We start from the raw sequence: 20024 nt of genomic DNA on the forward strand, positions 1-20024 counted from the left end.
TTTCCTAACTCTTGCCCCTATTTTCTACACTCTTCCGCCATCTCTGCTCTCATTCAGAACCACTAGGTTGAGTTTCTATGACCAGTAAGTGATTTATTAAGATGTTTTCACCTGCATGTCAACAAATAGTGTCTTACATTTATGATTTTTAATGGTCCTGTAGTCAACTGAGGGCTTCCCTGGTGGCTCAGATGGTGAAGACTCTGCCTGCAATGCAGGGAACCCAGGTGATGTGGTGAACAGAATAGTGCCCTCTCTCCCCACCCATGTTACCCATAGTAAAAGAGAGTCTGTGAATGTTTCTAAATTAAGGATCTTGAAATTCTTATTGTCCAGATCATCCTGGGTTATTTGTGCTCCATGTAATCATAAGGGTCCTCATCAGGGGGAGGCAAGAAGGTTAGAGGCAGAAGAAGATGGGACGACAGAAGCAGAGGTTGGAATGGGACATTTGGAAGATGGAAGAAGGGGACACAAACCAAGGGGTATAGGTGGCCTCTAGAAGCTGGAAAAGTCAAGGAAACAGATTCTCCGGTGAAGCCTCCAGAAGGAACACAGGGCTGTCAACACTGCAGTTTTAGACTTCAGAACCTCCAGAACTGTAAGAGAATAAATTTGAGTCATTTTAAGGTACTGGGTTTATGGTAATTTGTTACAGCAGCAATAGGAAACCACTATAGCTGGCAAGTCCAAAATACAGACTCCTAGGCGCTCCCACAGAGATACTGTTTTAGCAGAGCTGGGCAGGGTCTGGGGTGTGGGGTTGAACCATTCCCCCGGTGATTCAGTGGTCTGTGTCCTTGGACCTCACCTGTGATTACAAACGTACTCATAAGACCATGGACTGTCTCCCTTGGAGGTCTGAAGGTGGGTAGTCCTAGCCTCAGTTGTTCTTATCAGCTCATCGGCTCAGTGAACACCTTCAAGGACCCAGGCTCCACCTGGACCTTTCCCTACCACGTTTGGTCCTTAGCCTTCTAACATAGTGCACACAGAATGGCTGCCATAGCTCCAGGGACCACATCCTCCTACAGTCAGGAAGGAGACAAAGAGCTCTTCCTGCATGCCCATATGTCTTCCATTTTTTAATCAGAGAAGAAAAATTCTTCCCCAAGGCTCCCAGCAGACTATCCCCTCTACCCGATGGGCCAGAACTGCACCACCTGGCATTACCTCCAGCAGCAAGAGAGGCCAGACCAGAGTGCATGCGTGCTCAGTCACTTCAGTCATGTCCATTGTGTCCAACTCTTGGCGACCCTGTGGACTGTAGCCGGCCAGGCTCCTCTGTCCATGGGATTCTCCAGTAAAGAGTACTTGAATGGGATATGACACCCTCCTCTAGGGGATCTTCCTCACTCAGGGATCAAAGCTGCATCTCCTGCATTGCACGCAGGTTCTTTACTGCTGAGGCACTAGGGAAGCCCCCTAGACCAGAGTACTGTCTCAAAACGCTCTCCTGTTCTCCTCCTCCTGGGAACCCTTCATGTCCCTCAAAGGGCACTTGCCCCTCATCCACCTGGTGCCTCCCTCCTCCAGAGATGACCCCTTATGCCAGGTCTTTGTGCCTTTTAAAATCACCTCACATGCCACCAGTGGCACTGTTCACTTTGAAAGGAAAAAAAAACAAAACCAGCACATTTTCTTATTTAATCTTTATAACCCTGTGAGGTGGGTAGTATTTTCCCTTTTTTACAGTGAAGAACCAGAGATGGAGAAACATGCCCACAATTCACAGTGGAAATCTCACCGGTGGCCGATCCGCCTTAACTGTGAAGCTCAGGCTCTTAACATCACACCAGCTCCAGCAGTGATTCTCTGCCATGTGCTATTCCTAGTACATCTTTGAATATCAGGGTTTGGGCACAGTTGAAGAGAGTACAAAGTCACAGCAACACTAAACAAATCAGTCATTACAATCCAGTCACCATCACTGGAGGGTTTTAAGAGAGGAGTGAGGCAACCCAACTTTTGTTTTAAAAGGATCCTTGACCACTGTCTTGAGGCTACATGGTTGGGGCCAAGAGTATTGCAGTATTTGCTTCCCATCTGACTCAAGGTCAAAGCCAAAGCCATTGCGTTGGCTTCTAAGGTCCTCTGCACCCTCCCCCCTCTTCCCGTTACCTCCTCTGTACCCATGCTCCTCTCCCCTCCTCCTCCACTGTGCCCTGAGGTCCCTGAGCCCTTGGGCATACACCCCACTGCAGCCCTGCTCACTTTTTCTGTTCCTCTTGTCAGGAAAACTGGTGCTTGGCTTGAGTCTTCTCACCTTCAGATCTTTGCTCAGACATCATTCAGTGAGGCTTTTCTAAAGCACTTCTTCAAAACTGCCCCCCACCCCACACAGACACACCCAAGCACACATTCCCCATCCTCCTTCACTGCTTTATTTTCCCCTAGAACACCTAATTTCTGTTATGCTGTATAATTGACTCTTCTTTCTTTTCTCTTTCCCCTCACTGGAATGTTAGAGCCATGAGAGCAGGGATTTGGGTGTGTTTTGTTTGCTGCCACATTCTCAACTCCTAGAACCTAGGACACAGTGGACATACAGTAAATATGTATTGAATGAGTGTATTCTTTATGCATAGCTCTGATTGGTTCCATGGGCGGTAAATTCCTAGAAATGAGATGACCATAGTACAGGATATGGACCTTTTAGGAGATTCTTGATACACATGTCCAAACTCTGTCTTCCCAAGTTTGGATTCACTGAGAGTTTAATCAGTGGCTATGACAACCTGTCCGCGGTGCCTTCACATTGTTAGCAGTTTTATCTAACTTGCCAGCTTGGTATAGGGCAATTATATTTCTAATGTGTATTGCTTTGATTGGATGCATTTGTACTCGTTTTTCCCCCTGCATTTCTTCCTTTTGTTGATCATCAGCTTGTGTCCTTTGCCAGTTTGTCTAATTTAGTTTCATTTTTTCTTAATGTACTGTAGTATTGGTGTAACTGAGCCATAGAATTAGGTTAGGTTACTAAGTCTCTGTTATCTGTTTGCACATATTTTTCCAGGTTTGTCATTTTTTCTTTTAATTTTGCTTATGGTGTCTCTTGATGTATAGTTTTTTAGTGTAATTCGTTTTAATTTTATAGTTCTTTTTTTGCTTTATGTTTGGAAAACAAATCTTGTCTACCTCTAAGATCAGTTATTCATCTATAATTTTTTTTAGTTCTCTTACATTAAAAAAAATTATTTTATTATTTAGTTAATCTCTTGTATTTTTTCATGTGTGAGGCGAAACTCTAACATCCGTTATTGACCTTAAATCGTTAACTGTTGCACTAACAACGCCATCTTTAGAATATACTAAATCTTCATACTAAGGTCTGTTTCAAGTATTTCAATGCAGATTCATTTATATTTTTCTTTTGTCAGAACTCAACTCTGTTAGTTATTACAGCTTTTTAATACATTCTTTAAATTTTATTGTTTTTCATTTATTGTTTATTATTAATAAATTTTACACTCATTCTGTCAAGTTCTGGAATAGATGAGGAATTAACATCCTAAAATAAAAATCAGATTGTGCCTCTCTCCCATGGGAAGTCTTTTAATGACTCCCCCCCACCTTCAGGATTTAAAGGCCAGACCCTTCAATGTGGCATCCAAGTCCTTCCTAGATGTGCCCAAACTCTCTGGTCTGGTTTATTGCTACTCCCTGCTTGCGATTTACACTTCAGAGCCTCACCCATGTCCTCTGCTGTTTCTCACTTTCCCATTTCTGCTGGTCCATCTGCCTGTAATGACCTTAACTAACCACCATTTAGCCTAAAATCCATCACCACCTCCCTTTTTTCACATGGTCAGTCTCTGTGGCCACTCGTGTGTCTCCATCGTCACCCTACGCATGTCTGTATCAGCATGCAACCCGCTGTGTCACAATGATGAGTTAGTCTACCCTGTGAACTCAGTGAGCGCATCTCTTGTTCATTTTGCATTTCTTGTACCTGGCATGCTACCTGTCATGGCGTAGGTGGTGTAGATGGATTAGAGGAGAATATCTAGGACTGGAAGTCAGGAAATAGATTGTTGCAGTAAGGAAAGTGAAAGATAATATGGCCTTGACCAGGGCAGTGGTGGGGAAATGGAGAGGAGTGGACATATTTGAAAAACATTTAAGAGAGAAAATTGATAGGATTTTATGTCTGGTTAAATGTGAGAGAAAGGGAGAGAGAAGAAACTCAGAATCTTAGATTTCCAACTTAAGACACCAGGGATACCTTATTGGTGGTTGTTGTTTAATTACTAAGTTGTGTCCAACTTTTTTGCTACCCCATGGACTGTAGCCTGCCAGGCTCCTCTGTCCATGGGATTTCCCAGGCAAGAATACTGGAGTGGGTTACCCCAGGGAATCTTCCTAACCCAAGGATCGAACCCTTATCTCCTGCATTGGCAGGTGGATTCTTTACCACTGAGCCACCAGGGAAACCCACCTTGTTGGTACCTTAACCGTATTTAAGCATTCAGAAGGAGGGACAAGTTTAAGGAAGATAAGATTAGGACAATCTTAGATGTGCTGTGAGTTGGAGATGCCTTTATACTACCCGGTGAAAATGTCTAATAGGTAATGAGATAGAAACAGGCTAATTATATACTATTATTGTTAAATCCTGGAGAAGGAAATGACAACCCACTCCAGTAGTCTTGCCTGGAGAATCCGACGGACAGAGGAGCCTGGCAGGCCATAGTCCATAGGGTCGCAAGGAGTTGGACACAACTGAAACAACTTAGCGTGCACATTGTTCAACCTAGGACACTTTTGAGATTGAAACAGGGTGCTGTTACTAAGTATGCCAGGACAAGCATATATTAGGTATGACCCTGACAAACTTGGATATATGTATAGTCTTTATAAAGCTTAGATATGAACCTCAAAGAAAAAGGTCTAGAATGTGATTAATGATTTGTGAATCATTAGCATATAGATGCCCTGAGAGTGGGTGAAGTTGCCTCATGAAAGTTCCGATATCCTAACCAACCATCACCATCATCCACTCACCTTTGTAATCTTCTCTGGTCCCAAATTGCAGTTCAGTTCAGTTCAGTTGCTCAGTCGTGTCCGACTCTTTGCAACCCCATGAATTGCAGCACGCCAGGCCTCCCTGTCCATCACCAATTCCCAGAGTTCACGCAGACTCACGTCCATCGAGTCAGTGATGCCATCCAGCCATCTCATCCTCTCTTGTCCCCTTCTCCTCCTGCCCCCAATCCCTCCCAGCATCAGGGTCTATTCCAGTGAGTCAACTCTTCACATGAGGTGGCCAAAGTACTGGCGTTTCAGCTTTAGCACCATTCCTTCCAAAGAAATCCCAGGGCTGATCTCCTTCAGAATGGACGGGTTGGATCTCCTTGCAGTCCAAGGGACTCTCAAGAGTCTTCTCCAACACCACACTTCAAAAGCATCAATTCTTCAGTGCTCAGCCTTCTTCACAGTCCAACTCTCACATCCATACATGACTATTGGAAAAACCATAGCCTTGACTAGTCGGACCTTTGTTGGCAAAGTAATGTCTCTGCTTTTGAATATGCTATCTAGGTTGGTCATAACTTTCCTTCCAAGGAGTGTCTTTTAATTTCATGGCTGCAGTCACCATCTGTAGTGATTTTGGAGCCCCAAAAAATAAAGTCTGACACTGTTTCCACTGTTTCCCCATCTATTTCCCATGAAGTGATGGGACCGGATGCCATGTTCTTCGTTTTCTGAATGTTTAGCTTTAAGGCAACTTTTTCACTCTCCACTTTCACTTTCATCACGAGGCTTTTTAGTTCCTCTTCACTTTCTGCCATAAGGGTGGTGTCATCTGCATATCTGAGGTTATTGATATTTCTCCTGGCAATCTTGATTCCAGCTTGTGTTTCTTCCAGTCCAGCGTTTCTCATGATGTACTCAGCATATAAGTTAAATAAGCAGGGTGACAATATATAGCCTTGACGTACTCCTTTTCCTATTTGGAACCAGTCTGTTGTTCCATGTCCAGTTCTAACTGTTGCTTCCTGACCTGCATTCAGGTTTCTCAAGAGGCAGGTCAGGTGGTCTGGTATTCCCATCTCTTTCAGAATTTTCCACAGTTTATTGTGATCCACACAATCAAAGGCTTTGGCATAGTCAATAAAGCAGAAATAGATGTTTTTCTGGAACTCTCTTCCTTTTTCCATGATCCAGCAGATGTTGGCAATTTGATCTCTGGTTCCTCTGCCTTTTCTAAAACCAGCTTGAACATCAGGAAGTTCATGGTTCACATATTGCTAAAGCCTAGCTTGGAGAATTTTGAGCATTACTTTACTAGCATGTGAGATGAGTGCAATTGTGCGGTAGTTTGAGCATTCTTTGGCATTGCCTTTCTTTGGGATTGGAATGAAAAGTGACCTTTTCCAGTCCTGTGGCCACTGCTGAGTTTTCCAAATTTGCTGGCATATTGAGTGCACCACTTTCACAGCATCATCTTTCAGGATTTGAAATAGCTCAACTGGAATTCCATCACCTCCACTAGCTTTGTTCGTAGTGATGCTTTCTAAGGCCCACTTGACTTCACATTCCAGGATGTCTGGCTCTAGGTGAGTGATCACACCATCGTGATTATCTGGGTCATGAAGATCTTTTTTGTACAGTTCTTATGTGTATTCTTGCCACCTCTTCTTAATATCTTCTGCTTCTGTTAGGTCCATGCCATTTCTGTCCTTTATTGAGCCCATCTTTGCATTTCAGACTTAAAGAAAGTAGGGAGAACCACTAGACCATTCAGGTATGACCTAAATCAAATCCCTTACAATTATACAGTGGAAGTGAGAAATAGATTTAAGGGCCTAGATCTGATAGATAGAGTGCCTGATGAACTATGGACTGAGGTTCATGACATTGTACAGGAGACAGGGATCAAGACCATCCCCATGGAAAAGAAATGCAAAAAAGCAAAATGACTGGGGAGGCCTTACAAATAACTGTGAAAAGAAGAGAAGCAAAAAGCAAAGGAGAAAAGGAAGGATATAAGCATCTGAATGCAGAGTTCAAAAGAATAGCAAGAAGAGATAAGAAAGCCTTCCTCAGCGATCAATGCAAAGAAATAGAGGAAAACAACAGAATGGGAAAGACTAGAGATCTCGTCAAAAAAATTAGAGATACCAAGGGAACATTTCATGCAAAGATGGGCTCGATAAATTGCAGTAAGGGATGATTATTTTTTAAAGTGAAGACCTATAGGTTTATAGGGTAGTAAGAGGAAAAGGAGCCAGCAAAGGAACAAGTAGCCAGAGAGATAAGAACCAGGAGTTCAAGCAGAGTTACTGAAAGAAACAGTTGGAGGCAGTCATTAATGTCAAATGCTATAGATAGGTGTTCAGTCAGTGAGGAACTGAGAAGTCTCCAATGGCTTGGCATTTAGGTAGTAATGGTGCTCTTTCCAGAGGTGGTCAGTATAGTTTTTTTTGTGAAGCCAGAGGAAGTAGGTGGAACTAAAACCATGAAGGGTAACGACAGCAGCTGTTGTTAGTTGCTAAGTCGTGTCTGGCTCATTGCAATCCCGTGGACTGTAGCTCTTCAGTCTCTGTCCACGAGACTTCCCAGGGAAGAATACTGGAGCAGGTTGCCATTTCCTTCTCCAGGGGATCTTTCCAACCCAAGGATCGAACCTGGGTCTCCTGCATTGTCAGGAGACAATGCCTTTACCTCTGAGCCACCAGGAGCCACCAACATTCCTGCAGCATTGAAGCAGGGGAGGAGTGTTTCTTGTTTTAAAAGTGAAGAGGGAGAACACCAAGTCTGTAATTTATTGACTGCAGGAAGGAGCCAGTAGAGAGGGCAAGGCTGAGTGTGTAGGAGAGAAAGAAATACTAGTCTCCAGTCATATTTAAGCTGTTTTACTCAGCCCAATTTTCTTGTCTGGAGTACCTGTGCTGTACTATAGTTGAATGCCACCAATCTGTTCCAGTAGCAGTCACCGAGACTTTAAAAACCATTCATTAGATGTTTTTCTGTTTAGTTGGCTTGGGATCTAGGTTTTTCTTCCTCTTTTTCACTACAGACTCAAGATGTGAGCCTTTGAATACAATATATGTCTTCTAGATGCATTGATTTGCAGAAATGTCACTGGCAAAGTGTTGATAACCCATCCGTTTAGGTTTATGGGTTGATAATGATAGTGTCTTTGTTGATAGATTTAGAAACATACACTGCAGATGAAAATATTCTTTTGGGATGTATATATGTGCATTTATGTGGTATTATATGTATTAGAAGGAAAAGTGAGTTTTACACCGAGAGTTGATTTTTTTTTTTTCCCTCTTGAGAAGCTCCATTAAGGAAAAAAATGTTAAGTTTCAGAATAGAAACCGTTCGTTTTCTGATCTGCTACCTCATAGTAAGAAGTTCAGTTGTAAGGTTAACTTCCTCAGAGAGAAGAAGGCAGGGACAGCAGCAAAAGGAAAAGGAAGGTTTAATTGCTCTGAAAAGGCCCAAACATGCTCTGAAAAGTAAAGATTTCAGGCTTAATGTGCACGGAACAAAAGGCCGTTGTGAGCTGTGTATAAGAGTTGGTGAGAGTTTGTATTCTGCCCCTTTTTTCTGTGGGAGTTATTTCCTGTTGTTGACTAGAGTTCTTTATTTAGAACCACCTAGCTTCAGAATGCCTGCTAAGAGAGCAGAAAAGTGTGTATTTAAAACATAGGCTTATTTCAAGACAGTCTCTGAAAAAAAAAGTTACACTACCCATGTGCTGAGAGAGCACCACCTTCCCAGAGATCAAGAGGGTATGGGGCTTTATTCCTATAACCCTGCATGGAGGGACACAAAGAAGAGAGAATCAGAATGCATTTGGAGTAGCTGTAAATGGTCAACTGAACACCCAGTGGAAGATAGTTCACCAGGAGAGTGTTTTCTAAATTTTTTTAAAAAACAAGATTTCACTTTTTAGGGCTAGATGTATGTTAAGGAAGTCACAGGAAGCCTTACACATTTTGTAAGGAAGCTTTTATCCTTTCTAGCATGGGTGGGCTGCTGTCCGCAGGATCGCACAGAGTCGGACACTACTGAAGCGACTTAGCATGAATGCATACATTGGAGAAGGAAATGGCAACCCACTCCAGTATTCTGGCCTGGAGAATCCCAGGGACGGAGGAGCCTGGTGGGCTGCCGTCTACGGGGTTGCACAGAGTCGGACACGACTGAAGCGACTTAGCAGCAGCAGTGTGATAGAAGTTAGCCTGACGGATGAGAAATACACCCCCAATACTGGCTTTAAACCTATTCTCTTATACTTGCCTTGTCAGTTGGGCTTCCTATTAAAAACTTCGGTTACGCTAGCATCGTCATTGAATTTTGCAGTCTGTTATTAAGAGAGAGAGAAGGACAGTATGCATGTGTGTGTGTGCTCAGTCGTGTCTGACTCTTTGTGATGCCAGGGACTGTGGTCTGCCAGTCATATCAAATGAGTAAAAGGGATTAGATCATTACTGAAATAATGAAGATAAATGCATGAAATATAAATATTACCCATTGCTTTATTAATAGATATTAGAAGTTGTGGGAAAAAACCTTACAAAGTTCTATTTCATGGGAACCAAGAGAAAGAAAGGGGAAAAAATGTGTTTTTTAATGTCTTGAAATCTAAAACAACACATTTAAATGGTTTACTACAACATATTTGTTTGCTTTTCATGTTTTTAACAAAGAAATTAAATTTTATAGTATCTCTCCCTGATTCCAGTACTCCTCCATTTATGAAAATTAACCACTTTCCTGAATGTTTTTGGTCTGTAATGTTTTTATTCTATAATTACACTCATCTGTATTGATAAACAATATATAGCATTGTTTTGCATGTTTTAAAGTATTTTCTATAAATGATATTATACTGTACATACTTTACAACTGGCTTTATTTTACTGGGCTTCCCTGGTGGCTCAGAGGTTAAAGCGTCTGCCTGGAATGCGAGAGGCCCAGGTTCGATCCCTGGGTCGGGAAGATCCCCTGGAGAAGGAAATGGCAACCCACTCCAGTACTCTTGCCTGGAGAATCCCATGCAGGGAGGAGCCTGGTAGGCCCCAGTCCATGGGGTCACAAAGAGTTGGACACGACTGACCGACTTCACTTTCACTTTATTTTACTCAACATTATGTTTTTGAGATTTAACCATGTTGATATTTGGTAACTTTAGTACTTCTTAACCACCATAGCTTTCAAATGTATTGATTAATTCTCCTTTAGCTATTACAAGCAAAGCTACTATAAACATTCTTCTATGTCTCCATGGGGGATGAAAACAAGAGTCTCTCTAGATTTAGCCCTTATCATCCAGAATTCCTCCAGAAAATTAAGCCCCAGTACCCTAAGGCAAAGGAGGGCATGGCAGCCTACTCCAGTATTCTTGCCTGGAGACTCCTCATGGACAGAAGACCTGGTGGGCTGCAGTCCATGGGGTCGAAAAGAGTCAGACACGACTGAGTGACTAAGCACACGTGCATCGCATCCTAAGGCATTTGTTGTATGTAATGAATTGTCTTCTGTCCTCTAAGTCTAGAATGGTTCACGTTTGGGGATAGAGCTGGAGACTGATACTTGCTCCTAAGAGTGATCACACCAATCTCTTTGTAATTCTTGAGTTCAGTGGGGAGGTTTGAAATCAGCCCTGGTGGGGTATTTACACCACAGAAATCAGCAAATGCTTCAAAAAGGGCTTCTTTCCTTCTTTCCCATTCTCCACCCCCACCCCAACCCCAGCCAGTTGTTAAACATTTACTAGCAACCACTGGTTCTTACCTTTATACCACCCTTGGGAGAATTGAGGAAATAGTCACTTGAATTCTTTTCTGTAGGGCTTATTTTCTCATGGAACCCTCATGGAGAAAGACTGCAGGTATGTGGGCAGGGTGTGTGCATGTCCAGCTCCACTAGCTAATGTCAGATTATCTCCAAAGTGGTCAAGTGGAGAACTGTGAACTAACCTTTTATAATTTGCATTTTTCCTGTAACTGAGGAGATTGAGTATCTCTTCACGTTTGTTGGATATTTGAGTTTCCTCTTTTTACCCATTTTCTGTTGGTTTTATATTAAAAAAAAAAACTGACTCGGAGTTCTTTTTTACTTCTGAGTATTAATCTTTTGCTGATTATATGAATTATATACTATCACTTGACAGTCTTTCACTTATCTTTATCTTGTTTATATTGTATTTTGTTTAATGGATGTTTAATTTTTAATGTAATCCAAGTTATTGGTCTTTTTCTTTATAGTTTGTGCATTGGCTGTCTTACTTCTTTTCTTTTGTTTTTGACTGTTCCAGGTGGCATGTGGGATCTTAGTTCCCCAACCACGGACTGAACCCACGCCCCTGCATTAGAATCATGAAGTCTTAACTACTAGACCGCCAGAGAAGGCCCTGGCTGTTTTGTTTCTGAATAGTCAAAGTCTCAGCAGGAAACAGTATTCCACTCAAATGATTCAACTAAAGAGACATAAATGAAGGGACTTTTGACAGAGATGTGACAAAACTTGAAGCATGGAAGACCAAGAACTTAGATCTTACTATCCTCAGGTCTACAGGGGAAAGGGGAGGAAATGGTGTTGCTAGAATCTATGAGAGTGAGTGCCCTGGAGAAAGGGTCACCTGCAGAAGCTGTGGCTATGGAGGGATGGGTCCTGCTGTAACAGGATCCCAAAGTAGGAAGGAGCAGGGAAGAAACAGCCCAAGCTCTCTCCCCTCTGACCCACTGTTCTCTTTCGGGTACCTTCCTGTTGAGGAATCCAGCTGGAAGCTGGTTGGCAAAGGAGCTTGGTCCCTAGGGGTCAGCATTTCCAGGCACAGAGCAAAGAAGAGAATGAATCTTAAGAGACTGAGAATAATCACACATTCCTTATTCTGAGCCCATAAATATATTTTCCTGTATTCTCTCCTAATTGTTTTAAAGTTTTGTTTCACATATTTAGACATTAGTCCACCTGAAATATATATATATATTTTAATCTGAGATACTAATTTTATTTTTCATGCAGGTATCCAGGTGACCTTTAGTCATTTATTGAATAGCCTATTCTTTCCCACTGATCTGTTGCCTCACCTCTGTCATACTTTATGCTTGCATACATGTGTGGGTCTGTTTCTGCACTCTGAATGCTGTTCTGCTGATCTATTTATCCCTTGCCAACACCACTCTGTTTTAATTACTAGAGCTTTATAATAAGCCTTGATATCTGTTAGGCCACATCCCCCATCTTGTTCTTTAAACTTATTAAAGCTATCTTTTGTCCTTTGTTATTCCAGAAGATTTCTGGATTTGCTTAAGTTCCTTGGGCAGGGGGAGGGGAGCATTGGGATTTAAGTTGGAATCACATTTAATTTATTGATGTGTTTTGGGGAGACTTGAATAGTATTAAGTATTCTTGTCCATAAATGGTGTGGCTCTCCATTAACTCTTTTCATCTGATGAACTTTTGGAAGGGTTTCTATTTTCTCACTTTTCATTTTTGGTTGTAATGTGGAAATAGTAATTCTGGAGTCTTTATCTTTAGAGCTTTTTTTTGGTTTTAATCACTAAAATTGAAAGCATGATGTCTAACAGTTCTAAAGTGGTAACAAATTAGGATTGAGTGAAAATGAATGTCTACTCATCAAAATTCTTTTCAACCTTTTATAATTTGGGCTTTAATTTCTTAAAGAAAAGTAAACAAATATAAATGATGTTCAAATTACCATTACTATTCCCACAAAAGCTGTTTATCAGCTGTCCCAATATGTACTATGCTGCCCTCTGTGTAATGAGGCCAAATGAATCACTGTAGCCAAAGTCAGGGAATCTAACACTTTTTCGATGAGTTTTTCTTTTTTTTAAATTTGATATGACTCTTTCATATGTATATTTTCTTTTAAAAGAATCATCTTTAGCAACAACTAAATACATGCATTGTTTGAGCAAACTCAAGTTTGTGGAGTGTACATTATTTGTAACAGAACAGAACGGCAGTGGGCGTCAATGCTATAGATGATATTCTCGTGGTATTTGCTGCCATCCCCTCTCCTTTCTAAATTTGGTGTTACAGATTCAACTTCTGTTTTCAAAAAGGGAAGTTGCATATAGCTCATTCACACTATTATTTTCTCCTTAAAAGCCAGTTTCTCTGATAATTGACCATTTAAGGAGTTTCATACACCTCAAACAAGACTTCTCTAAAGACAGCAGTTTTGAAATAAATATTACTTAGAAAGATAATCTTTAATATTTAAAGCATGTTTAGGAAAACCATTAACAAGTTGCACAAATGTATCTAATGTAACATTGCTGTCTATCTGAATAGTTTACCTTGGTTTCTTCCTACTCGGCTTTCACTTTGCCTTTCTGAAATTTTAAATGTAAAAATATTTTTATTTAAAATATATATTTTTCAATTTAAAGCAAATATTATTGTATAGTTAGATAATTTTGGAAAAGTCTTGTTTATTCTGGCAACATGTCTTTAAAGAACAATTCTGCATTGGTGACTAAAAGATAAAGTCTTGCTTAAGTGTTCCCTCTCCTCCAGAAAACCAATAAAAATTCACAGTGGCAAAGTACTGATTCATTTTTTTGTTGTATGCACTGTTTCCATTTAAACTGTGTTCTCTGCCCACATGTTTATTTTTAATGATACTTCATAGTATCATACTTCATAGTCTGAAGTCAGAGGTATTTCCTGGACATCTATACACATTAAAGCTTTGACCTTTTTTTCACATCTCAAAGTAGAAGTTTTATATCTGGGACTTCAAAAAGTGGCTTAAATATGTTATTTACACTCCCCAAATCACCCTAGTTCTCTTAAATGACCTCTTTACTCATAGGTGATTTAAAGGTACACAAGCTTAGATCACTTCTACAACAGATATGAGAATGTGTGTCACAGAAAATAGGATATGAAGTTGGTTTTATATTCTTCCAAACTCCTCTGTGAAGGTAGTCCCCATTGTAGCCACCTTTTCATAGACTCTTAGCTCTGGGAAGGGGCTACAGGAACCTTTGGGCCCTAGTGCCTCATCTGGCGGGAGATGGACACAGCCCTCTAGATGGAAAGGCCCTGATTCAGCTTCCTTGCTGACTGTGGCTGAAGAACTACACTTGAGATCTTCTAACCAACCACATGTGCTCTTTTCACCAGAACCAGTGCTAATCCTAAATCTGTGATATGGCAGATTAAGAAACTAAAAAGTCAGTGATCACTCATAGTGATTTATTTGTACAAGATCTTCAGACTCCTACTCCAAGACTCAGGCTTGATGGTCTGGAGGCTGTACAATTTCTAACATTCACACAAGTTTTCTAGGGAAGCCAGAAGTGCCGGGTACCTTGAAAAGAAGGTGAATTGCTCAAGAAGGGAGCATGGTTTATGGACAGGAAATCCAAGGTCAACATGCAGATAGGCCAGCATGTAGAGGCCAGAGAGGTAGTGCTGTCTGGGGAACTGAGGACAAGGAGAGAGGTTTCTGAGGAGCACCCACCAGCCGTGGAGGAGCAGCATCTGGCAGGAATGGGAGCACTGAAGAGTTGTCACCAGGGAAGGCTTTCTCTTTCCAGCTGAGAAAAGTTGAAAGCAAAAGCCAGAGTGTCTAAGGAGAGCCACTCCATTTATCAGAGGATTTTACCAGGAAATAGTGGCCAGTGAAGTAGGGAGGAAACTCATGCTCAACAGAAGCCATCTCATCTAGAAATAGAAGGGACTAATCAAAGATGCCAGAAAAAAAGAAAAGGGTTTCAAGAGCGTCTTATTCCAATATCATCATTACGATTTTGTTCTAAATTAGGATTTAAATATTGTCAGATCTTTAAAAGAGAAAAAGGTGTGTTCACTAACAGGAAAATGACTCTCTCTCAGAACACAAGGGGCCGTCATTGCAAAGCAGCCTAGTAACAGTGAGGGAAACTGCGAGAGTGGCTCTTCACTGGAGTTGAAACTCTGCTCTTGTGAAGCATGGCTGCAAGGACAGGCAGGAGAAAGCCTGACGTGAGGAGGTGGTCAAAGAGGTGGAGAAGGCTTTGCAGAGGCAGATGAGTTACCCGGCTCCTTTGGCACCGTCAAGTTTTAGCTTGCTAGAGGCTGAAAAGTTCTGAGCCTGTTCGTGCTGTCTTTGTGAGAGTGTTCATTAGTTTTCCTAGTCATCCTATCCTGTGTCAATTCTCTGATAATCAGTTAGGTAATGTGGGACTTCCAGACTTTATTTTGAAGATTTATTAATAGATTTCAGTGATCAGTGAATGGGAAGTCTGCATTCAGTTAGACTGTCTGTATTTTCCATGAAAAGATGATTTAACCCAGCTGGCTATATTATTGTGTTTAATAACTGAAACATTTATTGGGGGGGGCATAAGAATATTTCCAAGGTATATAGATGGGTGATTGACTGGTATTTCTTGTGGAACTTGAAAGATAAAACGTAATAAAGGAGAAAGGATAAGTTTGCAAACTGTTGTGAAATCTTTCTCAGTTTATATAGCTAGCTTGTCCTTGTGTCAATTCTTTGGTGCATATTAATTAAGTGCTAAAAGTGGCCTTCAGTTAGTGCAGTCATCTGGTTGTTTGCAAGACGTGAGGGTACAGAAACTTTCAAGAGAAGCAGTGAAGTGCAAACTAGTACCCAGAACCACAAAGCAATGTTGAGAAGTACCTCTCTGAAATTAAACTTGTGAGTATTTTTAAAAATTACCATCACAGTCCTATACTTATAAGAGCAGTGTTTCTTTTCTCCCTAAACAGATATGTTCCTGATAGTTAAATGTGGATGACTGGCCTAATTTCTTGTATGTGCAAGTGAGAGGGAGAAACTCTAAATCCTGAGGGTAGGATTATTTTAAATGGGCTTTTAAGTGTCCCAGAGAGTGAAAGTGTGAAAACCATACTCATGTGTTCACTAAACATTTCTTGCTCATTTGCTAGGAATAAACAATATTTTTTTTAAAAAATCATGCATACTAAAGGGAAAGGGAGTTGACTTCAAAAGCTCTGGGAGGGCCTTTCCTTAGCCTTATGGAGTTGGATTCCCAGGGCCAGGCAGGAATTGCTGTGCTGGGCTGAGGGGGACTCGGCCCTAGGGGAGGGGACTGTGTACCACTTGGTGAGGGACCACATGAGCAGGTATTCAAATGGCCACTTCATGCTTTGACTTCATGGTAAAAGATGCCAGAATCTCAAAGTGGGGAAAGTGGGACACATATATAACATAGATACCTGTATATAACATATATAAAATAAGGCATTTACCTTCAAAAGTATGGGAAGGTGAAAAATATTTTACCTCGGAACTCAGATTGCTTTCCTAAGAACTCAGACCTTTACTGAGCACACACAGAATTCGTGCTTTAGCAAAATCATGCATCCACTCTGGAGACACAAAAATTGTCACTTTGATCTTTAGTTCTTCCAGTAATTCATCTGCTAGAAAATATCCACGTGTCACAAAAATTGTGCAAGTCTAACTTGGTGCTCACTTCAATTCATGAATAACAGTTTAAATTTATTTTAAATTCAAGAGAACCTCTGGCCTCTGCTACAGAGATATCACAGTATTGCAGCTTCTATTTCAATGGCTTCTCTTTAAAGTGAGTGGGTTGTTCGGAAACTGTTAGTAGTGTCCTCTCTGAAAGGCAGAATTCTGGAAATGAAAAATATCTTGGCCTCATGGCAAAATGTTTGAATACTGTGCCACTTAGGCACAAACTGAGCAGGATGCGCTGAGGGCCCGGAGCACGACTTCCATGATGAGTAATTTGGAATGCCATTGTAATGAAATTTTCCAAAGATATACACAAATCATTAGCTTTTAGCACTGGCTATACTTAAAAAAAATCTGTGTAACCTTTTAATTATATCGAGGGTCCAGTAAAAAATCTTTTTCATTCCCTTTCAAGATAAAACAAGAAACATTTTCTCCTCTACCAACATTTTAGCCCAGATTTAATTTCAATAATACCGTCAATTTGATTGATAACAAATCATTACTGAACAGTTCCAATAGGTCTCAACTTGTCTTGATGTTAACGACTTATAATCACCTTTATGTTAGGTCTTAAAGCTTTATTATCCTTAAGTATAACTAGTATAGTGGACCATTAAATTCCAAAGAGATCTGAGACAATATTGATTGGGGTGGCAGCCAAAATTTTAAGGTGCCTGAATTCCTTTTCATAACATCTTTAAACTGAATGTGCATGCCATTTTTAAAATAATCATTAATTTTCCAGGGGAGGTCTCCTGTCCTAGGACTTTTAAATTTGCACCACACACACAAGCCTCCCAAAACTAGTATAAATTTTCCTAATAAATATAAGTAGTTCAAAGCAGAACTTCTTAAGGAGAAGGAAAAGGCTATCGCTGTGAAACTGCGCCTAGGTCCCCCCTGCGTCTTCAAGCCAGGCGTCCCTACCTGCGTGGGCTCTGCCGGGTTTGCACCGCGGCCGAAGCCTGCCACGAAGCCTGCCAAGTCGTTTCCCTCCTGTTCCGATAAAGTACTCTTGACTTGGTGACCCATTTCAAGTGTTGGGCTGAGGACACCGCACTCAAGGGGGATTTGTCCCCACCTCCAGCCGGAGCCTTCATCCTACCTCTTGGACACTCTGAGGGCCACTCATATGTCCGGAGGCGCAGGCATCGGAGAGCGTCTCAGCAGCGGACGCGCTGCCCCCGCCCTCCCGGGACGTCTGTCTCGAAAACCCCGCGGGCAGCGCGGATACCGCGCCCCGCGGTCGGATTTTTCTCTTTCCCCATCTACCACCACCGCCCCCCCCCCCCCGCCCCGGGACCCTGCCTGCCCGGCTAACCGGCCCCAAGTTGCAGAATAGCTGAGATGCTTGTCATATTTGCGGTCGCGCGACTCAGCAGGCTGTGCGCGCGCGGCACTCGTTGCCGCCTTTGTCACTAGCGGCTCCGTCATTTGCATGAGTGGTCTGAGGGGATTACTGGTGGTTAGTTGTGGTCCCCTGGCCGGAGTGTCTCGTTTCCTCTCCCCTTCTCCTTAAGCTTTTCCTTAAGAGAAAATCAAGGGCGCGCCGGCTGGGTAGGGAGCCGTGGGCGGCGCTGCCACCCGGCATCTCGCGTGCTCCGCCTGCCCCTTCCTGCTCCTGGGGCGGACGGGCCCCGCTCGGCATTTATCGCGCCTCCCGGGACCGCCGGGGGAGGGGGCGGGGCCCGGTCGAGAGGGCGGGGCCCGGTCGAGAGGGCGGGGCCTAGCGGCCGAGGGGGCGGGGCGGGCCGAGGGGCGGGGCCTGCTGAGCCCGGGGCCCGGAGCTCGCGGGAGGCTCGCTGGCCGCACGTCACTCCTGCACAGCTAGTGCTGGAGCAGTGGCTGCCGCTCGCTCGGTCAGGGCGCCCCCTCCGCCCGCCTCCGGCTTCCTCCTCCGCTGCCTGCCGCCGCCGCCGCCGCCTCCTCCTCCACCATTGTATAATGCTCCGAGCGCGCAGGCAGAGGACGGCGGAGTCTTAGCTTCGGTCTCGCCTCCTGCCCGCTCCTCGGCGCCACCCTTGGGCCCCCGGAGCGGGGGATTCCGCATGGAGCGGGAGTAGCTTGAGGAGTGGGCAGAAACCCCTCCCGATGTGCTAGTTCCCAGGTGGAGCTGCATGTGGTAAGTTCTCCCGGCGCCGGCTTGGAGGGGATTCTCGGATGCGCGGGGCTCCGGGTGGGTGGGGGCAGCGCTGGGACCTGGCCAGGGCCGGGTGAGCCTGGAGGGCGGAGGAGGGGCGCCGGGCGGCCGCGAGGGTCGCGGGAGCCTCGGCGAGAGGGACCTGGGCTGGAGCAGGTACCGGGAGGAGCGCTCCCTCCCGCTGCTCCCCGGCCCCGCGCCCTTGGACCCCCGGGGCCGGCGCCGGGTACCCCCAGCGTTCTCGGGCAGATCTGCTGGGGGAAGGGCCAGGCAGGGGACGGGCAGTCACGGACCGGGGTCAGGAGAGGGTCGGGAGCTAACCAGAGCCTAACGGTGGGGCGGAGGGAGCTTGGAGCTGTCGCTTTTACATTTGGGATCTGTGTGCGTGTTGTGGCGGTTGTGTTGTTGTGAACGTGCGAGACTTTTTTTTTAAGACTCGTATTGCTGGCGCGACGGCTGCTTCACTTTTCAGTCCTGTGGCCGGGTTTGCATCCAGCTTGCTTTAGTGTATTTCTGTGAGTTGCCCTGTGTTTTAACTTAGAAACATCCCTCTCCGCCCTCTTTTCGCCCGTGCCCAAGTGAATTGATTTTGAATTTGTGTGTTAAACTTGATGTCTCATTAGTTTTTTAAGTTAGAAATCTAAAAGTCATCTTAGTGGTGACCGCCTATGACTGAGAGGGAGGGGGCCGAGGGGAGCCAGCTGTCCCAGGCCCTGGACTTTGTACCAAGACGTGGTGCCTTCAGAGCGCCCCTGCATCGAGAGAAAATCATAAATTCCCTCCACCCTGCCTTGGCCAGGAGTTATCTTACTTTTAGCAGAAATAATAGTAATAGATTGAGATGGGAGTAGAATTCTGTGTTTAGCCTTAAATTTCTCAAAAAGATTAGGTATCATTGTCTTAGAATAACTTTTTGCTTCCAAGCTGGTTAGTTTCAGGATGTTTCAGGAGGTGGAGAGTAAGTTTTTACAGGCACTTAATGGGGAAGGGCGATCAGCAAGGTGAGACGTCCAGTCTCAGACTGTACCAGTTTTCATTTGAATTAAGCTGGACAGCCTCCTTTGGTCTTAAGGAAGATAATAAATGTTTTCAAGCTTTGTTCATGAAATATGCTTTGTGATTTCTCAATATATGTTAAGAAATGTCCATAACGTGTGTAAAGAGCCTAGAAGTTGTACTAGCCAATCGGATCCCTGAGGCCTTAAGTGTTCAAAGTAGCCTTTTATAATTAGAGACGAGTCTCTGACAAGAGTGAAGTGGGCTCTTGGCTCCACTCAACCCCTGGAGGACAGTCCACCTGAGAGCCTCTGGGTTGTTTTGCTGATGGGGGCCTGGGGGCAGGGGCGGGGGGCGGGGGGGAGTTGTTCAGCTACCCAGAAGCCAAAACTCACCCCTAGAGCTCCTCCCACTCCTCCCCCTTTTTATAGC

The 20024-nt window shown here is 43.5% G+C and overlaps 1 protein-coding gene and 1 long non-coding RNA gene across 7 annotated transcripts in view; one reads left to right on the top strand and one right to left on the bottom strand.

Moving 5' to 3' along the window:
- Positions 1-20024, top strand: part of SERTAD2 (SERTA domain containing 2) — a 115962-nt gene that overhangs the window by 74045 nt on the left and 21893 nt on the right. Inside the window, exon 1 of one of the 4 annotated variants that reach the window (XM_086326337.1) lies at positions 18214-18578. The exons of 2 other annotated variants lie outside the window; for them this stretch is intronic. The gene's annotated coding sequence lies outside the window, so the exon portion shown is untranslated. Of the gene's footprint in view, positions 1-18213; positions 18579-20024 lie in introns of those variants that run through there. One more of the 4 variants, XM_086326336.1, reaches the window with a different exon arrangement.
- LOC147363032 (uncharacterized) lies at positions 334-18146 on the bottom strand. Of its 3 annotated transcripts, none has more exons than XR_015136716.1 (2): positions 17778-18146; positions 334-599 (listed from the first exon to the last, which is right to left on the bottom strand). It is a non-coding gene; the product is annotated as an uncharacterized LOC147363032 (long non-coding RNA). The 3 variants fall into 3 exon arrangements; XR_015136715.1 differs by lacking the exon at positions 17778-18146 and adding an exon at positions 17562-17726; XR_015136714.1 differs by lacking the exon at positions 17778-18146 and adding an exon at positions 17384-17521.

This window comes from Bos grunniens, chromosome 11, assembly GCF_055505025.1.
Source record: "Bos grunniens cultivar Pamir isolate PY7600 chromosome 11, Bosgru_T2T1.0, whole genome shotgun sequence".
Lineage (NCBI taxonomy): Eukaryota > Metazoa > Chordata > Mammalia > Artiodactyla > Bovidae > Bos > Bos grunniens.